This window comes from Ictidomys tridecemlineatus, chromosome 14, assembly GCF_052094955.1.
Source record: "Ictidomys tridecemlineatus isolate mIctTri1 chromosome 14, mIctTri1.hap1, whole genome shotgun sequence".
NCBI lineage: Eukaryota > Metazoa > Chordata > Mammalia > Rodentia > Sciuridae > Ictidomys > Ictidomys tridecemlineatus.
In genome coordinates this window covers 61,778,759-61,804,697 of record NC_135490.1, presented here as the reverse complement: position 1 = coordinate 61,804,697, position 25,939 = coordinate 61,778,759, and the positions used below count along the sequence as shown (strand labels likewise).

General features: G+C 41.5%; 2 long non-coding RNA genes across 3 annotated transcripts in view; both read left to right on the top strand.

Moving 5' to 3' along the window:
- Positions 1–8,147, top strand: part of LOC144370633 (uncharacterized) — a 51,557-nt gene extending 43,410 nt beyond the window's left edge. Inside the window, exon 3 of the long non-coding RNA XR_013430537.1 lies at positions 8,027–8,147. This is a non-coding gene — a long non-coding RNA (uncharacterized LOC144370633). The remainder of the gene's footprint in view (positions 1–8,026) is intronic.
- A 665-nt stretch (positions 8,148–8,812) lies between these two features.
- LOC144370446 (uncharacterized) lies at positions 8,813–23,451 on the top strand. 2 transcript variants are annotated; one of them, XR_013430415.1, is made up of 3 exons: positions 8,813–8,975; positions 11,757–18,344; positions 20,182–23,451. It is a non-coding gene; the product is annotated as an uncharacterized LOC144370446 (long non-coding RNA). The 2 variants fall into 2 exon arrangements; XR_013430414.1 differs by lacking the exon at positions 8,813–8,975 and having other exon boundaries at positions 8,986–18,344.
- The last annotated feature ends 2,488 nt before the right edge of the window (positions 23,452–25,939 follow it).

The window sequence follows — 25,939 nt, the reverse complement described above, 5'->3', positions numbered from 1 at the left end:
ATCCTTGTTTAATGATGGTCTTCTTCTTGTGCTCTTCTTCCCTAGTCTGTTCTTAGTTACTCTGCTTATATCAAAGAAGACATTTGGCATTTGTTTTTTAGGGCTTGGCTAGCTTCACTTAGCATAATCTGCTCTAATGCCATCCACTTCCCTCCAAATTCTATGATTTTGTCTAATTTATGTCAGTTTTTGCTTTTAGTATTTTGAGACTGTATTGTTAAGTATGTTTATGTTTAAAATGCTCAACATATGATATCTGTTTTATCCCTCAGGATTTTCTGTTTTTGTCTTAAATTTTATTTTGTCTAATATAAGCAGTGCTAACTCAGCTTTATTTTGGCTAGTGCTTTTGAGATATTTTACGTTTTCAGTTTTTTTCATTTCAACCTATTTTCTTTTTTTTTTTAAATATATATATTTCTTAAAGGCATTCCATCACTGGATGAGTTCTAAAAGTCCAACCTGAAATTCTTTATCTTTTGATTGATGAGTTTAACCCATTTACATTTACAACAGTGACTATTATATTAGGATTGCATCTCATGTCATGTTTTTAATTTGCTCTGCTGCATTTCCTAATCCCCTTTCCTGCATTCTAATAACTTTCATATTTCTTCAGTTCTAGAAAATTTATCTTTTTTATTATAAAATGTAGCATACATAGGTATGTTTATGAAAAACATATGTTTGTGTGTGTATGTATGTATGTGTGTGTGTACATATATATATATATATATATATATATATATATATATATATATATATCAATAAAAATCCCTACCCAGATATTCACTGCCAAGATTATAAAATAGAATATCAACAACTACGCAGAAGCAGCCCGAGTGGGTTTCCCTGTCTTATCATGCTCTCCCTCTCCTACAAATGAGCACTATCCTGAATTTTGTTTGAATTATTTTGAATTGTTTCTTGCTCTTGAGGTTTATTTGGCCACATGATATATATTCTGTAAAATGTATTCTTTAGTATTGCTTGATTTTTGACCTTGATGTAAATGGAACAATACTATATTATTTTCTTTAAAATATGCATGTATTTAGAGTAATAGGTTTTGAGGTCTATACATGATAATAATTAAATTGTAATTCATTTTTTCATCACTATATAATCCATTGTGTGAATAATCCACAACTTATTTATTCATTGCACTGTTGATGGACATTTGGTTTTCCCTCTGGTTTTTCCTGTAAGGATGGTGCTTCCATTAACATTCTTTTATATATCTTCTGGTATGAAAGGCTGAGAATTTTTTAAGGTATATGCCTACTGGTAGAATTGCTGGGATGAATGTTATGTGCATATTCAACTTTACTTTGGCATATTTAGTGCCAAAGTGTTTTTCTCTGCAAGGTACCAGTTTATATCCCACCAGCAGCGGATACAAGTTTGTGCTCTTCCCACCCTGAGCAGTGCGTGGCAACTTCATAATTTTAAATTGGGTTCATGTTTTCATTATTGCTTTTATTTTTCCTTCCTCTGTTATAAACTCTCTTTTCCTATTTACAGTTACTGTGTTCTTTTAGATATGGTTTTTGGCTTTTTGTTTGTTTCTTGGCTTAAAAAAATTAATGTTTTCTGCCTCCTTCTTTTTGGATAAGTTCTTCATTTAAATCTCACAACTCCGTAACTGATTTTTCAGATGTATCCTTCAATTAATATTACATATATTTTATTCTTTGTTTAATAAATAATATTTCCACTTGGTTCCTCATAATTTTTTTTCTTTTTTCCCCTATAATGCTTATACTTTTCCTTTTATACTTAAGTCTATTTATCGAGCCCCCTTTGAAATCCTTGTTTTCTTTTAAAATTATTTTACTTTAAATGTCTTTTCTGCAGTTGGTTCTAATACCCAGGTGCCTTGGCTGTGGGTTATTTTGGGTCTATAGGTTCAAGTTCCTTTGGGGATGTGTATGTTCCATCGTAGGGGCTGGAGTCCTCTAGACTATGCCATACTGAGCTTCGAAGGCAGGTGCTGGACCCAGAGTGAAGATACGCAAGCACCATAGAACTGCATATTGCCTTCACTCCTATAAGTTATCTTCTCTGGTCAAGGTTTTACCTTTAAATTCTTACAACAAAGAAGTCCTGGTTGAAGAGTGAATGCCTGTGTCTGTGAGCTTTCTGTTTCTGTGACAAAATATCTGAGACAATCAACTTATGAGAAATAAAGGTTTATTTCGGCTCATGGTGTCAGAGGTTTCAGTCCCTTTGATCTGTGGCCAGGCAGAGTGTCATGGCAGGGAGAGCATGGTGAGCAAAGTTGCTCACTTCTTGGTAAAAGGGAAGTGAAAAGTCAGAGAAAGGCCAGAGTCCAGATGTTCCCTTCAAGGGCATGCTTCTAAAGACCTAATTTCCCTTTACTAGGCCCCACCTCTTGAAGTTTCTACCACCTGCCAGTAGTGCCATCAGCTGAGGACCAAGTCTTCAACACATGTCCCTTTGAGGACATTTAAGCCCCAATTCAAAAAAATGCCCAGGGACACCACCTATTTTTCTCATTCTTCATCCCAATAGCATGTTGTCACCATCCTGATATTACCCTGTGGACAGACTTAGTAAGAGTGAGACCCTGCAATCTTTGCTTTCACAAAGCTGCTCTGTAATTCCAAAGTGTGGGGAATATTGAGGGCCACTGGATTTCTCACTTCTTCAAGTCAATTGTGAATGGATGAACCAACAGGCTGAGCTGGTTTGCTGCCTTGGTGAGAAATTTATCTCAATGTTCTCATTTCATGAACATGTTCTCTCACCCTTTTGAAATAATTAATTATATTTTAATGTTTTTTAAATATTTATTTTTTAGTTGTCATTGGACATAATACCTTTATTTTATTTATTTATTTTATGTGGTGCTGAGGCTGGAACCTGTACCGCTGAGCCACAACCCCATTCCCAGTTTTAGTTTTGTTTTAAAAGCTTTCTCCTCTTCCCTACATTGCCTTCGTTTATCGCACATTTCTTATTTCTGTTTTGCTTTCTTGTTTTTGTTTTGTTCTTATTCTCTCCTGTTGAAGAATTTCCCCACACTTTGGTAATCACTGAATTCAGTTCATAATTAAGCTAGACTGATGGGAAGCTTTGTCTGCCTGGGTGGGGTACCTTTGCCAGAGGATTTGTCTGTAAGTCAATTTGACTGGGACCCAGACATTTTATTTGGGGATCTCTCCATCCCTCAGGTCTCTAACTACATATATTTTCTTTTAGGCCCATTAATTTCCAGGAAATAATCCTTAAATAGCCTGCCTGGGTATGGCAGTTTGGTTGCTGCCACACATTTGTTTAGTAATATGGATGTTGCTGACTTAGCATCCAGATAACTTAGGTTGACCTAAGTCATTTGAAATCCAATCCTACTCTGTCATTTTAGCCTAGTTAAAACTCCCCCTCCCTCTGTGGTGGTTAGTGTTTTACCCCTCTTGTTCCTCATCTCACTGTGTCTAAACCCAATACATCCTACAACTACTTACTATGATAAAATCAAAAGTTGACACCAGGATCATAAATAAGTGTGTTTTCTGTAAACTGCCCAATCCATAGCCCCCTTGGGAAAGACTAAAAGTTAATGCCCATGGATCTTGCTGAAGGCAGAGTCCTATAGGTCCATTCCCTTGCTCACTGGTTGAGCTCCCTGTTGTCTCTGGATTTCTGTTGGCCTCTCCTCAGCACTCAACCTCTAGGAGACCTGTGAGTAATAAATTGTTCTGTTTCATGCAGTTTTTCTTTACTTCCTCACTGAGTTTCACCTAATATCCACACACAAACATACACACACACACACACACACACACACACACACACAAACCGACTTTTCTTCCTACTCAGGCCTCTCTTAAAGAGCAACTTCCTTGGTTTATGACTACTCTCGAACAGAGAGAGCTCAGGACCAAATTAGAAGAACTCCATATAATAGGAATCTTAGCAGCTGTCTCTGGGAGCTGGAGGATGTGCAGCATCTGCATGTCAGTTTCACCTGCACCCCACTCTTAAGCAGCTGGCTCATCATGCTTTCAGCGACTGCTGTTGCCTTTGATATCAGACTCTGTATGGTTCATTCTTTCCAGAGATGGTTAGTTCTCAGAGATCAGTCTTCTTTGGAATCATCTAGAAAGCTTGTTGACCAACAGGTTCTGAGCCCCCATCCTGAAGTTTCTGATTCAGTTGCTTTGGAGTAGGATCTGAGAATATGCACTTTTCATAAGTTCAGGCACGAAGCTGATGCTGCTGGTGTCAGAGAACCATACCATTGAATAAACCTTTAGACTCTTGCTGTAGCAAAGAAGGGACCACCTGGCTATCTGACTACATTTTTTAAAGATTTTTAAATCAAGCTTTTTATGTGTTGCTCTGCCCGGCATGCCTGCTTAGGGGTATTTAGTGTTTCTAATTCCTGAGCCTTTTGGGACTCCATTGTGAAGTGGCCTGGTTCTTGAGGCTTCTCTCTTAATGCCTGTGTAGAGTTCAGGTTTCTCTTATCTGTTATTTCATTTATGATTTGCCTATTTACTCTCTTGATTCCAAAATTATGTGACTATTTCTTGTCGCCCGTGACCTCTCCTCCAGCTCTTTGTGAGTCTGCTAAACTTCTGTTTTGTTCTATTTTTGCTTTTACTGTCATTTTAGTGTCATTAGTCAGAACCAGGCAGGATAAAATGTATATATTCAATCATCCATCTTTATATCTTACTTTTAAGCCATCACTATCTCTTATTTGGTAATAAATACCTTTTGAAATGATGAACGAATGAACTTCGATACACAGCGAAGAATATAGTCATCAGGGCTGAATGGGATATGCTCCACTTCATTGAAATGCACCTCTTTCTTTTTCCTATCCTGGCTCCTAAAGTTTTAGACATAGATCTGAATTATTGCTTTAAGCAACTTTCAGGGCTCAATTAAAGTTGAAGTTCTGATGAGGTAGAGGGGAGCTTGAGATAAATTTCACTGTCTCATGACTTTGCATTGGGAGGATGAAGCAATTCTGAAATAATTATATTATGAGGTCACAAGAAGAATCTCCATCCAGGAAAAAAAAAAAAAGGTGGATAAAAACAGTAGTCAATTTGTGTGTGGCTGTATTCCATTTAAGAAGTCAGGAGACTTTATAAGAGGGCTTTCCTCACTGATAACTGACCTATAAGCTGATAGTTATCATTTTGTTTACTCTTCATATATGTAAAAGAATATTTCGTAACCAGAATCATCTGTCAAACCTAGGACTAGGAGTAATTCTTTTTTCCCTACCAAAAATTGAACCCAGGGGCACTTAATCACTGAGCCACATCCCCAGCCTCTTTTTGTATTTTGTTTTTTTAAACCAAAGGTTTAATAAACAGCTCACCTCTGATTCTTTTTTTTTTAATATTTGTTTTTTAGTTATAGGTGGACACAACATCTTTATTTGTACATGATGCTGAGGTTTGAACGCAGTGCCTCATGCATGTGAGGCGAGTGCTGTACCCCTGAGCCTCAATCCCAGACCCCTTTTTTTTTTGTATTTTATTAGAGATAAGGTCTCATTGAGTTTCTTAGGGCTTCCCTAAGTTGCCGAGGCTGGCTTTGAACTCTTGATCTTCCTGCCTCAACCTCCAGAGCTACTGGGATTACAGGCGTGCAGCACCACATCCTGGAAAACCTAGAATTAGGAAGTAAACAAAAGAATATCTAAAAATGTTGTACTAATGCACACTGGGCATTTCTATGCAAATCAATTATCTATAAATGAGGTAATTTACATTGCATTAAAGCAGTTCATGGTTGAAACTGATATAATGAACAATCATTTTATAATGTAAAAATCGTCAAAACTTGGGGGCACAGAATAGATAAAAATAATTGTCATCCTATCTGCCATCTTGTCTCATATCTATACATAATATTGTTTCAACATATAGCATTCATTTCCTAGGGCTGCCATAACAAAGTAGCACAGGTAGGTGGCTTACACAACAGCAATGGATTCTCTCATAGTTCTGGAGGCTAGACAGCCAACATCAAGGTGTCAGTAGGTTTGATTTCTCTTGAGGTATCTCTCCTTGACTTGCAGACAGCTGCTTTCTCTGTGTGCCCTCACTTGTTCCTTCCAGAGGACATGTGTCTCCTTAGTGTCTCCTCCTGTGTCCATATTTCTCCTTCTCATGAGAACCTGTTAGAATGGATCAGGGCCTATCCTAATCACATCATTTTTACATAATCACTTCTGTAAAGGGCCTATCTCCAAACAGAGTCACAATCCAATGTTATCATGGATTCAATATGAATTTTGGCTGAACTGAATTCAGCCAATAATACAGACTTTGTTTTAGCAATGAATTATAAGTCACACTGCTTCAAAGGGGACCTGCCTTTCTCTTCTTGGGATCTCTTCCCAGATCACCTGGGCTAGCAAATGACTTATGAGTGAAGAGATGAACCACTCCAACAGAAGACTTATTAGAAGAGCTCCAAAGGATTTTTTGCTATTCCATTAAATTCCATTTCTGGATTATCTTTACCTTCCTCTTCTGTGCTCTCCTCTTTGAGAAGTGCTGCTTCTTTGGGTTTTTCTTTGTTCCTTTGGTGCACACAGTGGCCTGGGGGATGCTGTGTGGTTTCATTGTGGCTGCTGATTTTACACTCCCTGAGATGTTTTCAGTCAAACACTGGTGTTGCTCGCTGGCATTCCCTCTCTCTCCTTCCCTGTCTATCCCTACTTTCTCCTCCCCCACTCAAGAAAACCAAGGGAAATTGACAAGCAGCAGGACAGGGGAAATTGAGCTATATTATTTCTCCTTCGGGAACCTCACTTTGCTGCCTTTATCTGAAAGCTATCATTTTCTACATCTCTTGGCAAGAGTTCTCATCGACCAGTGACCCCTAAATGCCTATGCTGATCAATAGCCCCGGTATCTTATTGACATGCCCATTGACAGCTCTCACTGAGCACAGGCACCAGGACTGGCAGCCAATTGCAATCTGTTCAAGCTGCTGGAGAGGCAGGGAAGGGCCGCGTTGATATTGACACTGTAAATGGAGACAGTTTACTTAGCACTCAGGAAGATGCATTTGTTAAGGAGAGCGATAGATCTCATTACTATTTAAGGGCCGAGGCTTTGCTGGCAGCCCACGGGGCTTGCTTATATCAAGCCTCTCTACTTACAGAGACTGGCAAAATAAACCCTGAGTGATTTGCCTTCCTCCTCAGCCCTTACAAATAAGAACCATCGGATGGAATTGAATGCATGCCAGGTGTGGACACTGAATCGGACAAGGGGAAGCCTGGAGAAAGGCCATTTGGGCCCTTGGTCTATCTAGGCCTCAGTTCCCAGGCATCAATGAGTGACCATTTATCTGTGTGACAGGATTTGGGTCCCTGTGTTCCTCACTGTTTAAGGGCAACATCAAGAATCACTGAATCTCTGGGCAGGGAGAAATTTCAGGATTCATCTACCCCCGTATATCCCAGCATCCCTGGATTGTGTACTTATCTCACATTTGTTTGGTTACCTTCAGTGACATGAACTCCCAATCTCAAGATATATCCCATCTCATTGTCTCGTGGCTGCAGTAGAGGCTCCCCTTCTCTAGGGCTGCGATCTGTCTACTTATAGCTTCTCCTTGTTCTTAGATTGATTTTCTGTAGCCTCACATGTATACTGAAGACACCAGCTTGGCAGTTAGCATTTTTCATTCCTTATCCTGCTGACAACTTCTCCGGGAAGCCATCTTTCCATACCTCCGCAGCCGCCACGTTTTACAGGTGGGAAAACGAAAGCTTCCTGGACCCAGAGCTGGGACGTGGGTAGGCATGAGTTCCTTTTCCTTTCCGCAACACTGTCTTGTCTCCTATCACACAGTGGGTCTGGTCTGGTTGTCCTTCCCTTATCATCTCCCTGAATAACGACATTCATTTTCCAAGAGCCATGTATCTCTTTTGTGTTGTGACTACTATGGATCTCAAAAGGCAGTTGGATTTTTTTTCCCCTTGACTTGCTCCTGAATCACAGTTTTCTCCTTCTCTCAACAGAAAAACCTTGGAACTTTAGCTCCTCCATCTCCCTAGGCAACACTGTCATTCCTCACCATGGTCCCTCAAACGATGCTGTGAGCATTCTCTCCCCTTCTCACTTCTTGGCCATGGGAGAAGGTGGGTACAGTCTGCTCACCCATCTTTTTTTATTGGGGGGATGGGGGGTACCAGGAATTGAACTCTGGGACACTCAATCTCTGAACCACATCCCCAGCCTTATCTTGTATTTTATTTAGAGACAGGGTCTCACTGAGTTGCTTAGTGCCTTGCTTTTGCTGAGGCTGACTTTGAACTCATGATCCTTCAGTCTCAGCCTTAGCAGCTGAGATTACAGGCATGCACCACTGTGCCTGGCTACAATCTTTTTTTGATGCATGCTGGGAAGCAAAGGGTATAGGAGGGAGTTTGGGGCTAGCTCATGGGACTGAAGGCCATCTGTACCATTTTCCTTAAGATAACAGTCTAAAATAAGGGTAAGCCAGGGCCATAGTTAGATTGGCCTAGGTCTCTACCAGGCCTTGAGAACTGAGGGCCAATTTCTGTGTGAAGGATGGGATAGGAGTGCAGTTTGGGAGGTATGCAGAGAGACTAAAGTAAGCACCTAACGTCAGGTTGCATCATTGTATGGGCACTATAAAGGAATGGGCCTTGGCAGGAGAGAGTGGAGTCCAACTGTTTGGATGCAAGTTTAATGTGACCCTCCCTTCTGGACATTTGAGTTTGAGGTATAGGGGAGGGTAGGAAAGTCATGGGCATATGTATCCTCTAGGAAGAAGAGGACCATGGAGAATTTTGGCTACCCAAGGGATTTTGAAAGGAGCTGCCGGTACATCTATCTTTGGACCCAGAATAGAAGTGGCTTTTATAAGCCCCACTGGAGCAATTGTGAGGCAGTGAGTGGGACCAGAAGTAATGAACACAAGTGGCAGAGAAACAGAGTTTTGAGGTGAGATTATTCCCAGGTGAGGGCCTAGTTGAAGCAGACTATAAATGGGCTGGGTGGCACCTGTTCAAAGTTAGCAAACCTGGGTCTACATGGTGGTTCTGCATGTGTAGCTCTATTGACACACTGCCTTCTTAATCAACTGTATATGAGGATGCCACTGACACCAAATGACTTCATGTCCATTTTGGAAAGTTCTGAAAGAGCAGGATAGCCATACAATCCCTGCTTCCATCAAATACCTACATAAATACTTAATAACTTGTTTTGCTGCCTTCAACCTTTCAACTTTCCATCTGACCATGTAGCTGAGGGGTTGGATGCATCAGTCTCTTCCATTCTCCACATCATTCAGAATAAAGTCAAAGTTCTCCATGGCCTCCATGGTCTATCCTACCTTCAGTCATGTGTCTCACACACCCTGTGACTAGGTCACATGGAACCAACCAATCACATGGCCCTAAATATGCCAAGTTCTCCCATGACTCTGTATTTCCTTATTCTATTTCTGTCCTCCATTATCTCTTTTTTTGCCTGCTAAATCCTAATCATTAGCTAAGACAGCTAAGACTCTGCCCTGAAGCCTTTTCTGATTTCTTTCATCACAGAGGACTCTGCTTTTGTGCTTCAACTCTGGAGTATTCAATTCACCCCATTGAACATTGTGGTTAAGTATCTTTGCATATCTTTACTCATTCACTAAAACTGGAATTAGCATTGGTCATTTTATCCATAGGGGTCTCAACAGAATGACTTATACACAGAATGTATCCCTTATTAGGAACGAAGAGTAGGTACTGGTTGATGCCCCCTGCTCCCCCACCCTTGTGGCTAACCACTATTCTGTAGCTCTGATTGTAGGAGAGAAGACTAATACTTGGCAACATGCATACTTTCTTCTTCAGGGCTACCCAGAGAGTCCATTTTTCCAGCCTCCCCGGTGGTTGTAAATTGACCAGTAAGTTATGAGCAAAAGTGATGGGTGCCTGATCCCTGAAAACCTTGGATGAACCACCGTTTCTTTTTCTGTATTGAATGGAGGAGTGTCTCCAAGGACTCAGAAATGCTGGTTCTGTATAGAACAGTGAAGCTTCAAAATGGGAGGTACCTAGGCCACTGATGGCCCTTGAAAGGTCCTTTTACAGGGCCTCCATCACCATCATCTCCCAACAGCTCTGACCTATGGGAGAAATGAATGCTCACTGCATAATGTGCAGAGTGCTAGACGTGGTTTTAGGACACAGCTAGCCTTCCCCACTACACTGACCTAGTACACTCACAATGGCTGTGTGTGGACATATGTGAGGAGCTGGAAGACACAGGTGGGTGTGGATCTGGTTTAGACAAAAGGAACTGCAGTTAAATTTAGTGATGCTTTTATGTTCATCTGAAGGATGACCCAGGCCTCTTCCAAAGCCTCCTCTTTTAATCTTCTTTTGCACACAGAGAGTGTTTCACTTTCTGCTACATGGTTAGTACCTCACCTTCCGAGGCTCTTTGGTTTTCCAGTCACCACCTCATCTCAAAATACAACCTCAGAGGAGGAGAGCAACGGAATCTGGTTCCTGAAAGGCTGGGCTCTGGGACAGTGCTGTCTTGGTTTGATTCCTGGTCTCACCACACGCTGGCTACCTGACATTAGTTCTTGAAACTGCCTCAGCTCCAAAATGGGGTTAAAAAAATAGTCCCTACTTCATATTTTAAAGTTCAAGTATGCAAAATTAAGAGAAAGAGTTAATGTTAAGCATTTGTACTTAAGGTAAACCCTCAGAAATTTTTAATGACTTTATTATCGTTATGTTATAGGAATCACTATCTGACTACATAGGTATTACCTGTAAATACAGAAGCAGCATTTACCTTACCTGTTCTATGTACCAGACAACTTAGCTTGGGAATAAACTTTGTCTTTGGAGGCAGACAGTCTTACCCATGATTGAGGCAATGTGATTATAAGTCATCTTTATGCATGCTCTTGTTGAGGCACACTTTTTTCTTCCTCCTACCTTTACCCAATTCTACATTTGAAAAGTTGATATTTTGGACCCAACTGTAGAATTTTTTTTGTTGCTTTATTTTTCATTTGATGAGACTTAGTCTCTTGCTCCAGGCTGTCAAGATTATTTTGAATATTGGGCCTGTTATCCAATATACTTATTATCCATATTGTCTTCCCATTATTTGGAAATCTGATAAACGTCCCATCTATGTCTTACTCTCAGTTGTTAAAAACGTATTAAAGAGAAGAGAACTGAGGACAGAGCCCTACAATAAAGAAATTTTTAGATGTCACCACCAGCACTATTGGGTAAAATCATTCTCACATTTATGAATCTATTTCAGTCTATGACTTGTTCCTTCATTATGTCATTCACTTACTTATTCATTCATCTATCAATAAACTTTTTCTATGAGCCAACCGATAGTAAGTATCTAAGGCTTTTGGGGCCACTGGAACTTTTTTGCAGCTACTCAGTTCTATCATTGTGTGGAATAGCCATAGACAGTACATAAAGTAATAGGTTTGGGTATGTTTCAATAAAACCTAGTTTTTAAAAACAGGCCGTGAGCTGGATTTTGCCCATGGCTTATAGTTTACTGATCTCTGATCTAAAGTATTATTCTTTACACTGCAGCAATATTTAAGTGTTCAATAACCATCATCTCTGGTTGAAAAGCCATGAGAAATCAGGCATGTGTAAGAGCTAAGATGACTCGTTACAATTGCAAATGGGAATCTCTTGCTCAGTCTGTCCAATTACTTATCTTCTTCCTCTTGTAAAGAAGTTTAATGCTGATGTCCACCCAGGAGGGAAGAAATACTCCAGGCCACCCGGAATCCCCACCCTCTTTTTATACCAGCCAAGCTCCCAGCACAGGAGGTAAGAACTGCCTCTGACCATGATGCCTTCCTGCACACAGGTGCTCACCAGGGACCTGTCAAGAGGACTACGTGGATGACAGGCATATCTCTCAGGAATAGGGAATACCCCACGAAAATTACTTTGACTCTGGTTTCTGACTCTAGAACAGTCTTCCTCATCTTATTGTAGTCCAGTTATTTTACTATGCCGCTGTTGGACTTTTTTTTTCTCATTTAATAATACTGTTAATCAACCCGTTCTCCTCATATAAACATCTAAGTCCATAACACAATTTCTGGGCATGCTCATTTCTCTGAAAGTTCATTTCTACTTTTCTTGGCTGTCCATTCTTTCTTGCATCTTGCCTAAGAGGGTGTAGAGGGCTCCAGGATGTGGTATCTTTCTACCTCATGCCATTCTCCTCTGCCTTTCCACTGTCCACCCCCTGGAATTCAGGTTAGTTGATGGAGGGGTGTGTGTGTGTGTGTGTGTGTGTGTGAGAGAGAGAGAGAGAGAGAATGTGAATGTTGGGGTGGGGGCGGGGAAATGAAACAAATGCTTGGATGGGAATATTGAACTTCTAATGCATTGTAATTACCAAATGATCCTATCTTCCTTGTGATGGGTCCCGGTGGGAGTTATTGCCATATTAACAGTGGTTTCTCCATTGCATTACTTAATGAATAATATCTGAGCTAATAACCCACTTAAAAATCCAGCAACAACAACATAACTCCCTTTGCTGTAATTATTATTTTTTCCTAATATGGTGGTTTTTATATAAATACTGATTATCTTTTTACTAGGTTCTTGTGTAACTACTTGCTTAAAAAATGGGCCCTATTAAATCGCCATCAGTTGTAGCATGCCATATGTTAGTGTTTTACTGATAGCTTTCCAGTGGATGGACTTGGGCTTTGCAGACTCTTTTAGGGCCCTGCAGGATGTGCCACCTCCCCTGTCCCCTCTTCTTTACCCTGCTCTGCCCACCTAGCCCCTCATTGTCCCCCTTCTCGCCCCTACCTGGAATTGATGGCATTTAGAGAAGCAGGAAGAGGCCTCAGCTGTGCAAACACAGCGCTTCTGTTTATTTTGGTCGCCTCCGAAATATTTGTTGAGAGTTATTCAAGCAGAAAGGCTGAATGGAGATCATTGCAATGTGTCAAATTAAGGAGTGCTTAATGCCTGCCTAATCTCTTGGTAATTACTGTTGTGGCAGCGGAAGGCTTCAGAGCCTTGGTAAGAAAGCTAATGATAGTGAGAGACATGAGGCTGCCCGGGCATCCGTGGCATCGCTGCTCAGCACAATTAGAGGCCCCACTTCCCTCCGAGAGAGGGAGCGTCTGTCACTCAAGACAGGGAGGATTGACCCTTGGAGGGGAGGGGTCAGACAGGAGTGTCAGCCTGGGTCACTGGACAGGGGACTCCTTTAGCTGGGTGTCACTTTCCTAATGGTGTTCTAAAATGTGACAGCCGTGTGTGTGTGTGTGTGTGTGTGTGTGTGTGTGTGTGTGTGTGTGTGTGTGTGTGGTGTGCACGTGCAAGCATGTGTTGTGCTGAAAAGGAGTCTGACCTCAGGATGTTTGGGGGGGGGCCCTGAGGAACAGAGAGCTATCCTCCTAATTTTCCTGTCCTTGTCTTTCTTTGTGTCATCTAGTCTTTCTTCTTTCCCTGATTCTCATTTCCCTTCTTTCTGAATCTCTGCTTCCTCTTTCTCACTCTGAACCTCTCATGTTCTTTGTCTGCTTCTTCCAGCTCCCCTATTCTCTCTCTGTCTATTTGGCAGATCAATTTAATAGGCATCTACCTCAATCATGCATTTTTTATAGAAGCAGAAAATAGTGATGAAGAAAGTAAGAAAGACGAAATAAAACTCTTAACAATACTCCCAGACCGTACTTAAAAAGGATGGAGAAAAATGGAAATTTAATAGAGCACCCAAAAGCAAATTCATACAGAAAGAAGTAGAAACTTAGACCCCAGCTCAAGATTCCTTTGGGGTTTCAGTGATCTGAGAGTGGCCCTCCATAGGGGGTCAGCTATGTGAGCTCTAGTCCCAGTCTACCCCCTACTGGTCCTGGGGCTTTGAAGAAGGCACTTTTACTCATTTGTAAAATGGGGAAATACTTATCCAACAAGGGGTGGTGTCAGAATCAAAGGAAACATTTGAGAAGGCTCTGAAAAGAATAAAACACTACAAATCAATCAAACTGTTAAGCAAGCTACCAACAGAGACTCATATGCAATGCAGAGATAATTGGCGGGTGCTAAAAACTCTGTGTGACTACTCAGGTCACTGTTCGCTGCTGACTTAAGAGCTGTTGCTTGGAAGAGTTGCTCAGCTTTGAACAGAGGGACCTAGACAGGATGGAGCTCTCTCTCCTATGTCCCTGGTCACCCTTGTCCTCTTGTTGGAAAGAAAGGTGTAACAAGTGCTCTCAGGGACAAAAGTGGAAAGTTCTCTACTTGAAAAGGGATGATATTGGAAGGTAAAGGCGGGTTTTCATGTGAATGTGGGGAATCCAAGGGCAAGGTAGAGAGCCTGAATCTTTTCTGAAGGAACCTTGAATGTTAGGAGAAGGCAGGGAGCTTGAGAATCTTGTCCTCCTACACATTTTATATTGCTGATTCTATTTGCCTGTTAAGGACTGGGGTACCAGAAAGGAGGAAACACTAAGTTCAGCCAGTTGTTCCTGAGAATCTCCATTCTGTGTTGAGAAGTAGTCTGTCAGTCTTGGGCATGACCAACTGTCTAAACTACGGGAGAAGCTTTTTATCAATACATACCTATAACTTCCTTAAGGGACAAAATTCTTAGATTTTTCTGGATTATTAGATGCAGAAGAGACTTTAAGTTAATTTTTTTAGATTTTCATTTTTGGAGGAGAATCTGAAATCCAGAAAGCAGAAGGGCTTTGCTCTGTAGTTTTCTACTTTCTTCCTCTGGTGCCAAAGGTCTCTCATTGGTGAGAGTAGCTGTGTATAAATGGTCATCTCAGAATATGTTGCTTTCCCAAAGGATGGATGGTTCTATTTGTAGACCACACTGTCTGAACATTGAGCCCAAAGTCTGATTGGGGAAAAGAGAGCCAACTCGGCCTTCTTACAACTTGGCAGTTTCTCTGACTCCTTGATGCTGAATATAGCCTCTCCCGTAGATATGGTTAGAAATTCAATCTTCCAGAGAAGACACCAGAAGGCTGGCCAGAGCTTCTGCTTCTACTCCTGACACAGGCAATGTCTAGGAACTCTATGCCTGATGTCCAAACAATAGCTCCGTGTTGATCTGCAAGGCAATCCTTCATGCTGAGAATCTCTGTTCTCTGGTTGGCGGAGAGGGGAACCTGTGAGGTAGGGTGAAGAGGGACACCCCAGTATCCATGAGAGAGGAAGGAAAGGGCATAGGAACCGTGCTGCTGTTGGAGCAAAGAACATCCCAAACTGGCCGGTTCCAGTCACAGAGCTCAGCAAGCAAGAGGTTCATCATTAACTGTCAAACAGTGGTTTTAATCAGCTCTGCTCCTCAGTGGAAGATAGATTTAATATCAAGGCACATTTTCAGAGCCATTAGTTTAATTATGACAGGTGTCTGCAAACTGGACGACTCTGCTTTCAGACCTGAGTGACAGCATTTAATTCTCCAGGTCCACGGGGACGCTGGGGTACTTTACCAAAATGAGCTTCCATTAAAAGTCTAAATGGTTTTTTTTTTTTCCTTCTTCCCCTGTTTCTCCTTGCCCTCCACCTCCTCTTTTTTTTTTATTCTATGGTACACGTCAAAAGGAGGAAACGAAGAGAAAATTGTGCTTCAGTAGAAGAGAAAATAATTTACCTTGTCCATTAGAACTCATCTCACTGGGGCTCCAGCAGCTGAGATCCTGGTTCAGGCGAAAGCCTGTATCATTTATCTTATAACCTTTCCATGAGCATCTCTACACTGTGACTACAGTAATTGCTTGCTGGCACTTGGCTTTGCTTTTTGGCGGAGCATGCTTGGCTCCTCCCAGACTCCAGGGAGGACAACTGGGACGGCCCTCCTGTGGGCTGGGAGAGTGAGGGAGGAGCCCAGAGAGTGTGGGCTGCGGTGGGCAGCAAGTTCAGGAGGGAGTCCCTGACAGTCCATTCCTCAGCCTCTGCTCTCTGCACTTCCTGGGCTCCTGTCCTTTACGACTTTGCTCTCCTTTGTTGGTACCAAGTGCTCTTTTCCTTCCACTGGGGTTGACCAGGTGACCCACATGGGTGACCCTGGGCAGGGACCTTGAGGTCTCTCAAGCTTCCATTCTTACATACAGATGATTGAACTAGACAGAACTTATTTTGGCTTTGTTTTGACTTAACAGAAGAAGTTTTTAAAACACGAACTCTTGGGAAACCAAGATTAAAATGAATAATTAGAACTCCCTGGTGGAAATGGGATCTATTCTCTTTCCTGTCTCAGAATCTCTTTGAGACCTGGGTCCTCACAAACCCAGGGCCAAGACCATCCACTGGGCAAAGGACGGTCTCTGAGGATCCTCCAGGTATTGCTGTGCCTGATTTCCAGGACTAGGAACCTCATCCAAGATCCCCACCTTGGAGGCAGCTGCTTGAGCAGGGAGGAAGTAGGTAAGAGCAGGTGGTGAGGATGGCAGGGTTCAGGTGCCACCGCAGGGGTCAGAGGGCCTCCTGGGGTGGCTGAGGATGTGTTTTCTCTCTGGTTAGTGCACTTCTAAGCTCATGGTGCCACCTCAGGCTGCAGGGTCTTCCATCTCACCTTGTCCTGACATCTCTACCTGCTTCCTTTTGCTGTCCCCGTTTCATAAAGGCAAGACAGAAATGTGACCCAGCCTTGCATCTTTCCCCAGGGACAGGGATAGGGAAGTCCTGGGTGATGTGGCTGAGCTGGGTTCCTCCATCAGTGCACACTGACCCCGGATACACTGCCAGGATGTGGGTGGAGCGGGAGAGAGAAAGAGAATGAGTGAATGTGTTAGGGAGGGGAAAAGAGGTAGAGGGACAAAGAGATGCAGACTTCCCCAGAACGATGGGCAACCACAACCACATTGTCTCCTTTCCTTGCTGATTCTGCTCTCCTCTCCCTACCAGGTGCATAACCTTCCTGAGCTTTGTAACTGCTCCTTCCAAAGTGGAAATCAGTCTCTGGAAATCAAAGGAGGGAAATGTGCTTCCAGAAGATCCTGGTTGGGTTTTTCAGGGCTGTTTCTTCAAATGCCTGGTTTGCCCAGTATGGATGCAAAAACACACTTAACATGTGGGGTTCTTTGGTTTGGTTTTGCTCTATCTCAAAAAAAAAAAAAAAAAAAGAGGGTCCCTGTGATGGAGGGATGATAGGAAGGATACTAGGACAAGGGTTTTGTGAAATTCCATGCAAAGAAGCTCACCTTCCAATCAAAGTCCCCTGCCTTTAGGGAGAACACAGGTAGTTTGTGTTTCCTCCTTCAAACTTAATTATCAAACATGATAAACAGATGCTGGGTGCCCCATCCCTGGAGGTGAGAGTCCCTCTATCTTTTGCATGTGAGCTGATATAAGGGAGGTTCCAGGGAGGGCCTGCTTCTGCGTCCTGGAAGCCCTGCCTTCCCACAGGCAGAGCCTCTGCCTGTTTCTGGGAATCCCTCCCCTGAGGGACTGTGAGACAGATAAGATGGCACCACAGGAATTAGTCCAGGCAGAGATCACACTTGAGTGGTATTTTGTGGCATTTGTGCATGGAGTGGTCATTACTCCAGGGCAATGGAGTGACATCACTCCAGAAACGATCCATGGTAGAGTGGAGTTACCTCATGTCCTTCCTTGCCTGTTAGCTCCTGGCTGGGAGATGTCCTTGTCCCTCATTTCTGCTGATCTCTGCCCTCTATAAACCTCCTCAGACCTAATGCAGGGGCATCCCCTCCTTCTCCTCTGCCCGGCCCTGGGCTGCTCCCCATTCTTTGAGCATCTGCTTTCACATCATTTTGTACCAAGCTCCAAATAATTATTCCCCATGCTGAGTTCTGCTCCCTTCTCTAGATTGTAAGAACTGCATGGCTATGGCTGACGTCTTGCTCTCACAGTTGCTCCTAAAGCTTCTGTGGCCCCTTTATAGCTCCTAGGACAGACTTGAGCATGTAGACACACCTATTAGATTTAATTGAATCTCTTTAGAAATTCCCTTTTAGTGCAGTGTTGCTTATAAATAATTTTAATTTTTTCTTTTGTCATCGCCTGTCCTGGAAATGCCATTTAGAACTTTCTGTCCTCAGTGAATCCTATCAAAAGAGGTGAATGCCAGAAGCAGGCAGTTCACCAGACAGCACCTGTAACTGAATGAAACCGCTGATGGAGTGCAAAGCCAATCAACACAACCAGGAGATAAAAAAGTGAAGAAAGATTTATTACTTGTAGCAAGTACGGAGAGCACTGGGAATAATTCCCCAAGCCGTGTCCCCTTGAAGAAAGAAAGCAAGGAGCTTTCATTGGGGAAACTCAAACCTGTTCCTGTAGGAAAGACTCATCATCTCATGCACAGGTGGGCACATCACTGAGCATGCCCAGTCTGAAGTCATACTTAAGGGAAGACCTCTGGGTGGAGAATTTAGTATTATAGTGAACAAAGTTTACTCTAAGTCATTGAAAAAAAAAGTCACCTAAACAGATTGGGTGATTTTGGCTATCTATTTGTAAGTTTTTCTAGAGGGTCTTATGTGAAATGAAAAATGACTTTAAAGGAGTTGCTAACTGTTAAAGAGGCAGTTGCCCCCCCACCCCCCAGCATAGGTGGTGGTTCATAAAAATTCCTGCTTAACAGCGAACACACCCACATCATTTAACAGCCAAAGGGTTCAGCTCTTTGGAATATGCAGAATTTACATTTCTTTCTCTCCCAATCTCCCAGAACAGAGGCTTCCAGGAAACTTGAGCTAAGAACTTCCAGTTCCATAAATCTTTTAGACATTGTGGAATGGAACTCGTGGTTCCAAGGCCTTCGACGAATATTAAAAAACCTTCTCTGCATACCTTTCACGTCCTGTGTGGGGAAAACTCAGAAAGCAATTGCTTTTCTCCCTTTCATTGCAGGCCTCCTGTCTTCAGGGGAAGAATTGCAACTGCTTGTTTGTGTCTTTCGACCCTATCCAGGGGAAGCACTCCTGAGTTTTGTAAATTCAACAACTAGACAAAATATAGAGCCCCTAGAACAAACGGTGCATATATGATCCAGCCATAGGATACGAAAATTTGACATTAGTAGAGGGTATAATGGTCACAGGACAGGAGTTATAATTCAAGTACTGACACATTATATGGGTTTAAAATAACTGTTTCTTTGCATTTGGTTTGATAGTAAAAATTCATAGCTTAGAAACTGCAATATCATAGCATCATAGTTCCAAGTCACTTTACCTGCTAATTAAAACAGAAACAACAATGATCTCTTACTAAATTCTGTTTTGTCTCTCTAACAAAGAGGAGGAAAAATAAGCAGATTTTTAAAAATGCACAGAGTAATTAGTAACTAATTAGCTGGATTTTTTATATATATATTTTATTTGGAGACAAGATCTTGCCAAGTTGCTTAGATTCTTGCTAAATTGCTAAGGCTGGCTTTAACTTGTGATCCTCCTGCCTCAGCCTTCTGAGATGCTGGGATTACAGGCGAGCATCGCCACGCCTGGCAGCTCAATTATTTTTACCAGTTTCTCCACTGAAGTAGCAGCAAGTTGCTTAAAAGAAAGTCCGAGTACATGCTGCTCGAAGAATGTCAAGTTCTTAATTTGATCAGTGTGAAGATCACACATCTAAAAATGGCTAAGTAGTACCCAGGTTTTCTTGGCTTTCTAGGGATGAAATCTGAGATCTTCATCATTTCTGGATCGCTGGACATACTCTATGGGCATTTCCCCCTCTCTGTAGAAGCTGGGAATATGCCACTCCCAGGTACTATGGGAAGATGTGAGGTCTGTGGGTCCCGAGAGATAATGTGCACAGTGAGTGGGTCCAGTGGGCAGGTATCCATATACCTGTAGTTGATAGTACTGGAAGTCTGTTCTTTTTTAACCCAGTGTTTCCCAGACCTAATTGACCAAAAGACCCCCTCATCTTTTTGACATAATTCTCACCATCAGAAACATGGCTAATTAACATCTTGAGAGCCTCGCAACCTTGTGGTTTAGGATATGCATTTGATTTTTTCAATACTCTCCCAAACTATACTAATTGGTTCCTCTTTTGATCTATGTTTTCCTCCTTCTCCCTTGTCATTGGCCCTATCTGTCTACAAGTTTGTTCTTCGTATTGCCAGTGATCTGAGCTTCCTCCTCTTCCCCCAATCGTTGGGTGTACTCATTATACCAACAAATGTTTTCTAGGGTCTTGGTCCTGACAGTCAGGAATTTGGCTTAAGAACCAGGATTGAAAGGAGGCACAACTTTCTTCCTACTGGTTAATAAATATACCCAAATGATAAAGGTAATGCTTTTGAAAGTGGAATGGGGACCATTTATTGATAAACTAGAGATTTTTTTTTAATTGCTATTAATCATTGAGAATTGTGTGAGCAGTGGAATGGTCATGGATGATGGAGAGAAAGTTCTGGTTTGGGGAACTGGTTATGGCCACCACTACCTGCATGATTTTCTCCTAATTTTTGATACAGGGTGTCCTTATGTGTCTACCGATGCATATTTCACAGCCTTGTTTAGAAGATCTGGTGACCTAATGCAGCATACAGTGTTGAAATTCACATACTGTGAGGCCTATGTGCACTACAGATAAACATCTTTAGTTGTGCTGTTATGTGCTTCAGGAGTTACTTGCTGGAATTCCCCTGCAGGTGCCCTTGGACTCTACCATTGTCTCTGGCTTCAAAGTCCCTTACCTCATCAGCTTCCTGCTTCCAGTTCCCAGGCCTCTTGAAGACCGACACTCCTCTCAACACTTCTGCTTCTCTCCACGAGGGCCCCAGGGAGTGTCTGAGTATCTAGAATATTCCTAAAATTCAGGAGATCCCCAACAGGTACATCCCCTGGGCCACGTCCTCTGGACCTCCTATGTCAAGCTGGATGCTTAGAGGTCATGAGGCACCAAATCCAATGTCCTTAGAATTTTGCAGGTTTAAGTAGCTAACACCTTTTGTCCAGCAGAGTCCATTCTATGTGGATTAAGTGGAAAATTGCTTATAAAATGATGTTTTTGTTAGCTTTTGTCAGTATAACAAATAGCTGCGCTGGTCAACTTATGAAGGAAAAAGGTTTATTTTGGCTCAAAGTTTTGGAGGTTTCAATCATTGATAGGTCCTGTGATTTTGAGCCTGTGGTGAGGTCTCATGGCCAGAAAATGAAAAAGAAGAAGAGGGCACACCCTCAATACCTAAGGCCTCCCACTAGGCCCTGCTTCTTAAAGGTTCTACCATCCCCCAATAAGGCCAAGCTGGGGAACAAGGCTTTAACACATGGGGCTTTGGGGGGCACTTAGGATCCAGACTATAGTAATGTAGGTAACTCGTCAAGTCCCCTTGGCCATTCAGAAAACTGAGCTTGGATGAAATAGCCAAGAACTGAGCAGCCAGAAAGTACCTAGCTGTATCACAGGAATGTTCTAGCAAAACAGCTCCATGCAGGTTGACACCTGCCTCACTGGAGACTGGACACAGGCCTTCATGCACACTCGCCTAAGCCTCTGCTGCAAGGCTCACCAGGCGATCCGAGTTCTCAGGTCTGACGCTAGAATTGCTGTGCCCCCTTGCCCTCTCTCTGCTCCTGTCCTGCTGGGGTGCCCTTGCTCTGGCAGAGCTGGGTGCGGCCCACACACCTGGAACCCTAGATGGAAGGCAGACTGGGAAGTGGAGATTTTCTTTTGACTTTTCCGTCTTGGAAATTTGGGACAGTACTCAGGAAAGGGTGGGGAATGAGAAATGAGGCAGATAATGGCGAGGTACGGCAACCTCCCCAGGCCTGTCTGCTGTTCTCCTGGGACCTTCCTATCACCTTGCCCTGTTCTTCTCCAAGCCCATCCTCTCCTGTGAACCCCAGAGGGCTCCCACCCTGAGTCTTGGCCTCCCCAATTCTTTCGACTTCCTTCTAGAACTTCTATTTATTTTTCCACTTGAGGAATGTGACAGTGACATCACTTCCTCTATCTGGATAATATGCCTTACAATCAAACTCTGCCTTTTATAAAAGGGGAACATCTATGATCAAGCTCAAAGTCAAACACAGTCATTTGCAACTGGGGCCAAATGACAGAATCAGGGAGACAAAATGAACAGTTTCACATCAGGCACATTAGCTCAGTTGTACCCACAGCCCTGCGACGTAGGCACAGGTATTGCCTCTTGTGACCCACCAGGAGATCAATGTTCAGAGAACTTAAGCAAGTTGCCCAAGGCCACACACCTGGAAGTGAAAAAACTGAGATTTTTTTTTTTTTTTTAGAGAGACAAATATGTTTTTCCTACAAATTTGCAATTCATGGAAGAAATAAAAAAGAAAAGATGAATTCTATGTTATGTTATCCCAAAGTGAATTGGTGACCATTCTTGCCCCTGGATGTGAGTATATGTCACTCCCGAGTGACCACCGTGGTGCTGTCCCTCAGGAGCACTGAGAACAGAATGTCCTTTGGGAAGCATCGTCCTGAGGCAAGACTTCACTTTCCCTGGAGCCAGCTAAAGGCATGGTGCAGGCTTTCAAGTTTCTCGTTCTGCATTTTTTTTATTGAAACAACATTTCCTTGGTATTTTTTTTGTATTAATTTTTTTGCTGTTTTGAAAGTAAACTATATTTTTAAATTAGAAAAGAATAGGAAAACACTCATAATTTGTTCAAATAGAAATAATAATTATGAACATTTTGACAGATTTCTTTGTAGCTTTTCTCATATGTGAGATATGGTATATAATACAACTGTTTTTCCTCCCTCCTGGAAATTGAACCCAGAGCCTTGCACATGTGAAATGCATGCTCTATCATTAAGCTAACACCCTAGCTGATGCTGTTTTCCATATACCACATTCATAGCATTCTCCATTTATACGTTACATCCTTTGTATTTCCCCATGTCATTAACTGTTCTTGAAAACCATAGTAATGGAATAAAAATTCATCTTAAGCATTTTGCATAATATATTTAAACACTTTGTCTTGGAAATTTAAGTAGCTAACACCTTTTGTTAATATAAATAATGCTACAATGAACAATTCAATCTTTGAAGCTAACGAATCTTTGCACATACATCATTTTAATCTTATTTGCTTTCCTCAAGAGATTTTCTTAAAAGTATTTACATCAAGAATAAAATGTAGATATTTTTGAGGCCTTTAATACATGTCATCCAATGCTTTTCTGAAATGTATGAACATATATTTGCACCAGCAGTTTATAAAAAAGCCATCTTACTGTATCCCTGTTACTCGTTTGCAGGCGGTGACGGTAAATGGTTCTGAGTCCAGGTTCCCATGAACCTTGGCATGGCATCCAGCAGTCTGAGGAGATCCTGGAATGGTTTGCCGAATTTTATGTGTATGGACATTTTTTGGAGGGGGGTTCTTGGTGACAGAATTGTAAAGGGTTGAATTCTTCCTGTGTTTTTGTTTAATTTTTCATGTCTTAGATAATAAATGAGGTTGAACACTTCCTTATGCATTTATCGGTCATTTATCTTTCTACTCCTGAGAATTGCCTCCTCACGTCCTTGCTCATGTTTCTTTGGGGTATTTGTCTTGTCCTTTTGATTTGCAAAATCCTTTTCTACATGCAAGATGTCGATCCTGGGTAGGCCATATTTGTGTGAATTTTCATAGGGAGATTTAAAAAATACTATGGAATCAGTGCTGTTGAATGTCCTCTTTGTTATCTTACCCATCATTTCTATATTTGGGAAGGGCTTTCTCAATTAGAGATCAGCACAATATATGTTTGTAATTTCTTGTAGTGTTTTATGTTTTGCCAAGTATTTTATCCATCTGAAATTGAATATATTATTCATTCATTTATTCATTTCTTCTTTTAACAAATATTTATTTATTTTGATCTAATTATCTGTCAGGCACCTAATGTGAAGTGAGAATTTAACTTGATATTTTCCCCAACTAGCTTAGTCATTTTTCTCCAATATTTGTTGTACCCTCTATTGCTTTTTTTATATTACATTTTATTAAGTTATATTTAATTATTCAGTATCAAAATTTACCGCTAGTATGTTTATCTCAATATGTTTACTTGTATATTTTATTATAGATTAAATAAATTAGTTATTTGTCACATTAAATGGGTATATAAATAGCATCTAAATTTAATAATTGTTAAATATGTATGACATCTTCAGTGACATTTCTTTTATTTCCTTCATCTTTCGTTAATTCTTCCACTAATTCCACACTTTTTCAATGACTGTAACTCTAGAATTTATTTTAATATTTGATAAGGGCTAAGTCTTTTCATTAGTCTTTTAGAATTTTATAGACATCTCAGGTTATTTTTTCTTTCAAATGAACTTCAGAATTATTTTGTCAAGGGAATTGATATCCTATGAAGCCATTTCGAAATCCTATTTGCCATTATTATTGTTTTATCGGTTTTGCATCATAGGATGACATGTATGTGTGTATGGCTAGCTCATGTCAGCACCAGATTTCTATTCATTTCTACTGTATTTCGAATGTATTATCTTTATCGTTTCTACTGGAATTTCTAACAGTTTATTTTTGATGTTGCTTTAATTTATAGAGTTTGGTGCATTTCCATTTGGGACACAGAATTCCCTGACTGTTTATTAATTCATCATGCATTGTAAATTGGGTCTGTGGATCTCAGATAACTGTCCTGGATGATCCACAGCTACTGGCATGGCTTCCCCTGAAATCTGGAAACACTGGGATGCAGTCACTGTGCAGCAGATGAGTCACCTCATCTTCCTGTGGACCTTTGAAATAGACCTTCTACAACTGAAGAGAATTGTTTTATTGAAAGCATCTCTTTTTTATCTAAAAAAAACTCAACTCCTCAGTTGTCATGAAATCATGCCCATTTCACCACTCAAGTCAATTTGAGAGTCTCTTCCTTTAATCCAGATGGCTTTTTTCATTTTTATAATCATCACTTTTCCTCATTCTGTTGTCTAGGTTGGTGATTTGGGGGTTTGTGCGGCTTTTCTTTTCATTTTTAGACGACAGATTTTCCCTTGCTCTATGATCTGGTTTGGGGCCTTTTGGTTTATGCAGCTTGGTTTGTTCCTCTGAGTTCCCTTTTGCTGTAGGAACTGTGTTTTAGTGGTGCCTCTGTGTTGGAAGCAGGTGGGGGGTTCTCTTTAGTAATTTGGAAGCCTGTCTCAGTGGAAGGCAAGATCCCTGGGTTTTTAGAACCACAGGTCCTGATTCCTGGAGTGAAGGGTATGAAGTTTTCTTGAGAAGAGTCAGATGACGGGTTTTCTAATACTTCTCATGGATTTTTTTGAACACAAAGACATCCTTAAATTGGAGGTGGAGGGGTTCAAGAGTTTCCTTAATTGTGATCTGCCGTCCCAGGGCTAGAGTTATCTGCTCAGCTGTTTGTACTCAGTGGGGAACTCCACCATCAGAAAGCAGGAGGTCAGAGAGTGGAGTCCTTCCTACTCCCTGCCATGCCCAGAGATCACCAGAGGAGCACCTGTCTTCTTGGAGATGGGGACAAAACTACACAGTGAGAAGCAGAACTCTTTTTGAGGGACCCAAATTGTCCAGTTGATTGTGAACAGAGCATGTACCTGTAATCTAATTTTTTCCTTCCTTTCTTTTTAATTTATTGTTTATAGATAGTACATGATATTACCGATAGTCCATGATAGTGTTCTACATGATCGTAGAGTGTACTTTGACATATCATACATACGTGGAGTATTCCAATTTGGATTCCATTCTTGTGGTTGTACATGATGTGTGATCATACTGGTCTTGTATTCATTTATGAACATAAGAAAGTTATGTCTGATTCATTCTACTGTCTTTCCTATTCCCTTCCCTCCTCCCTTCCCTTCATTTCCCTTTGTCTAATCCAATGAATTTCTATTCCTGTGCCCCACTCCAGCCCCATTGTGAGTCAGCATTGGCATATCAGAGAGATCAGAGAGAACATTTGGTTTTTTGGGATTGG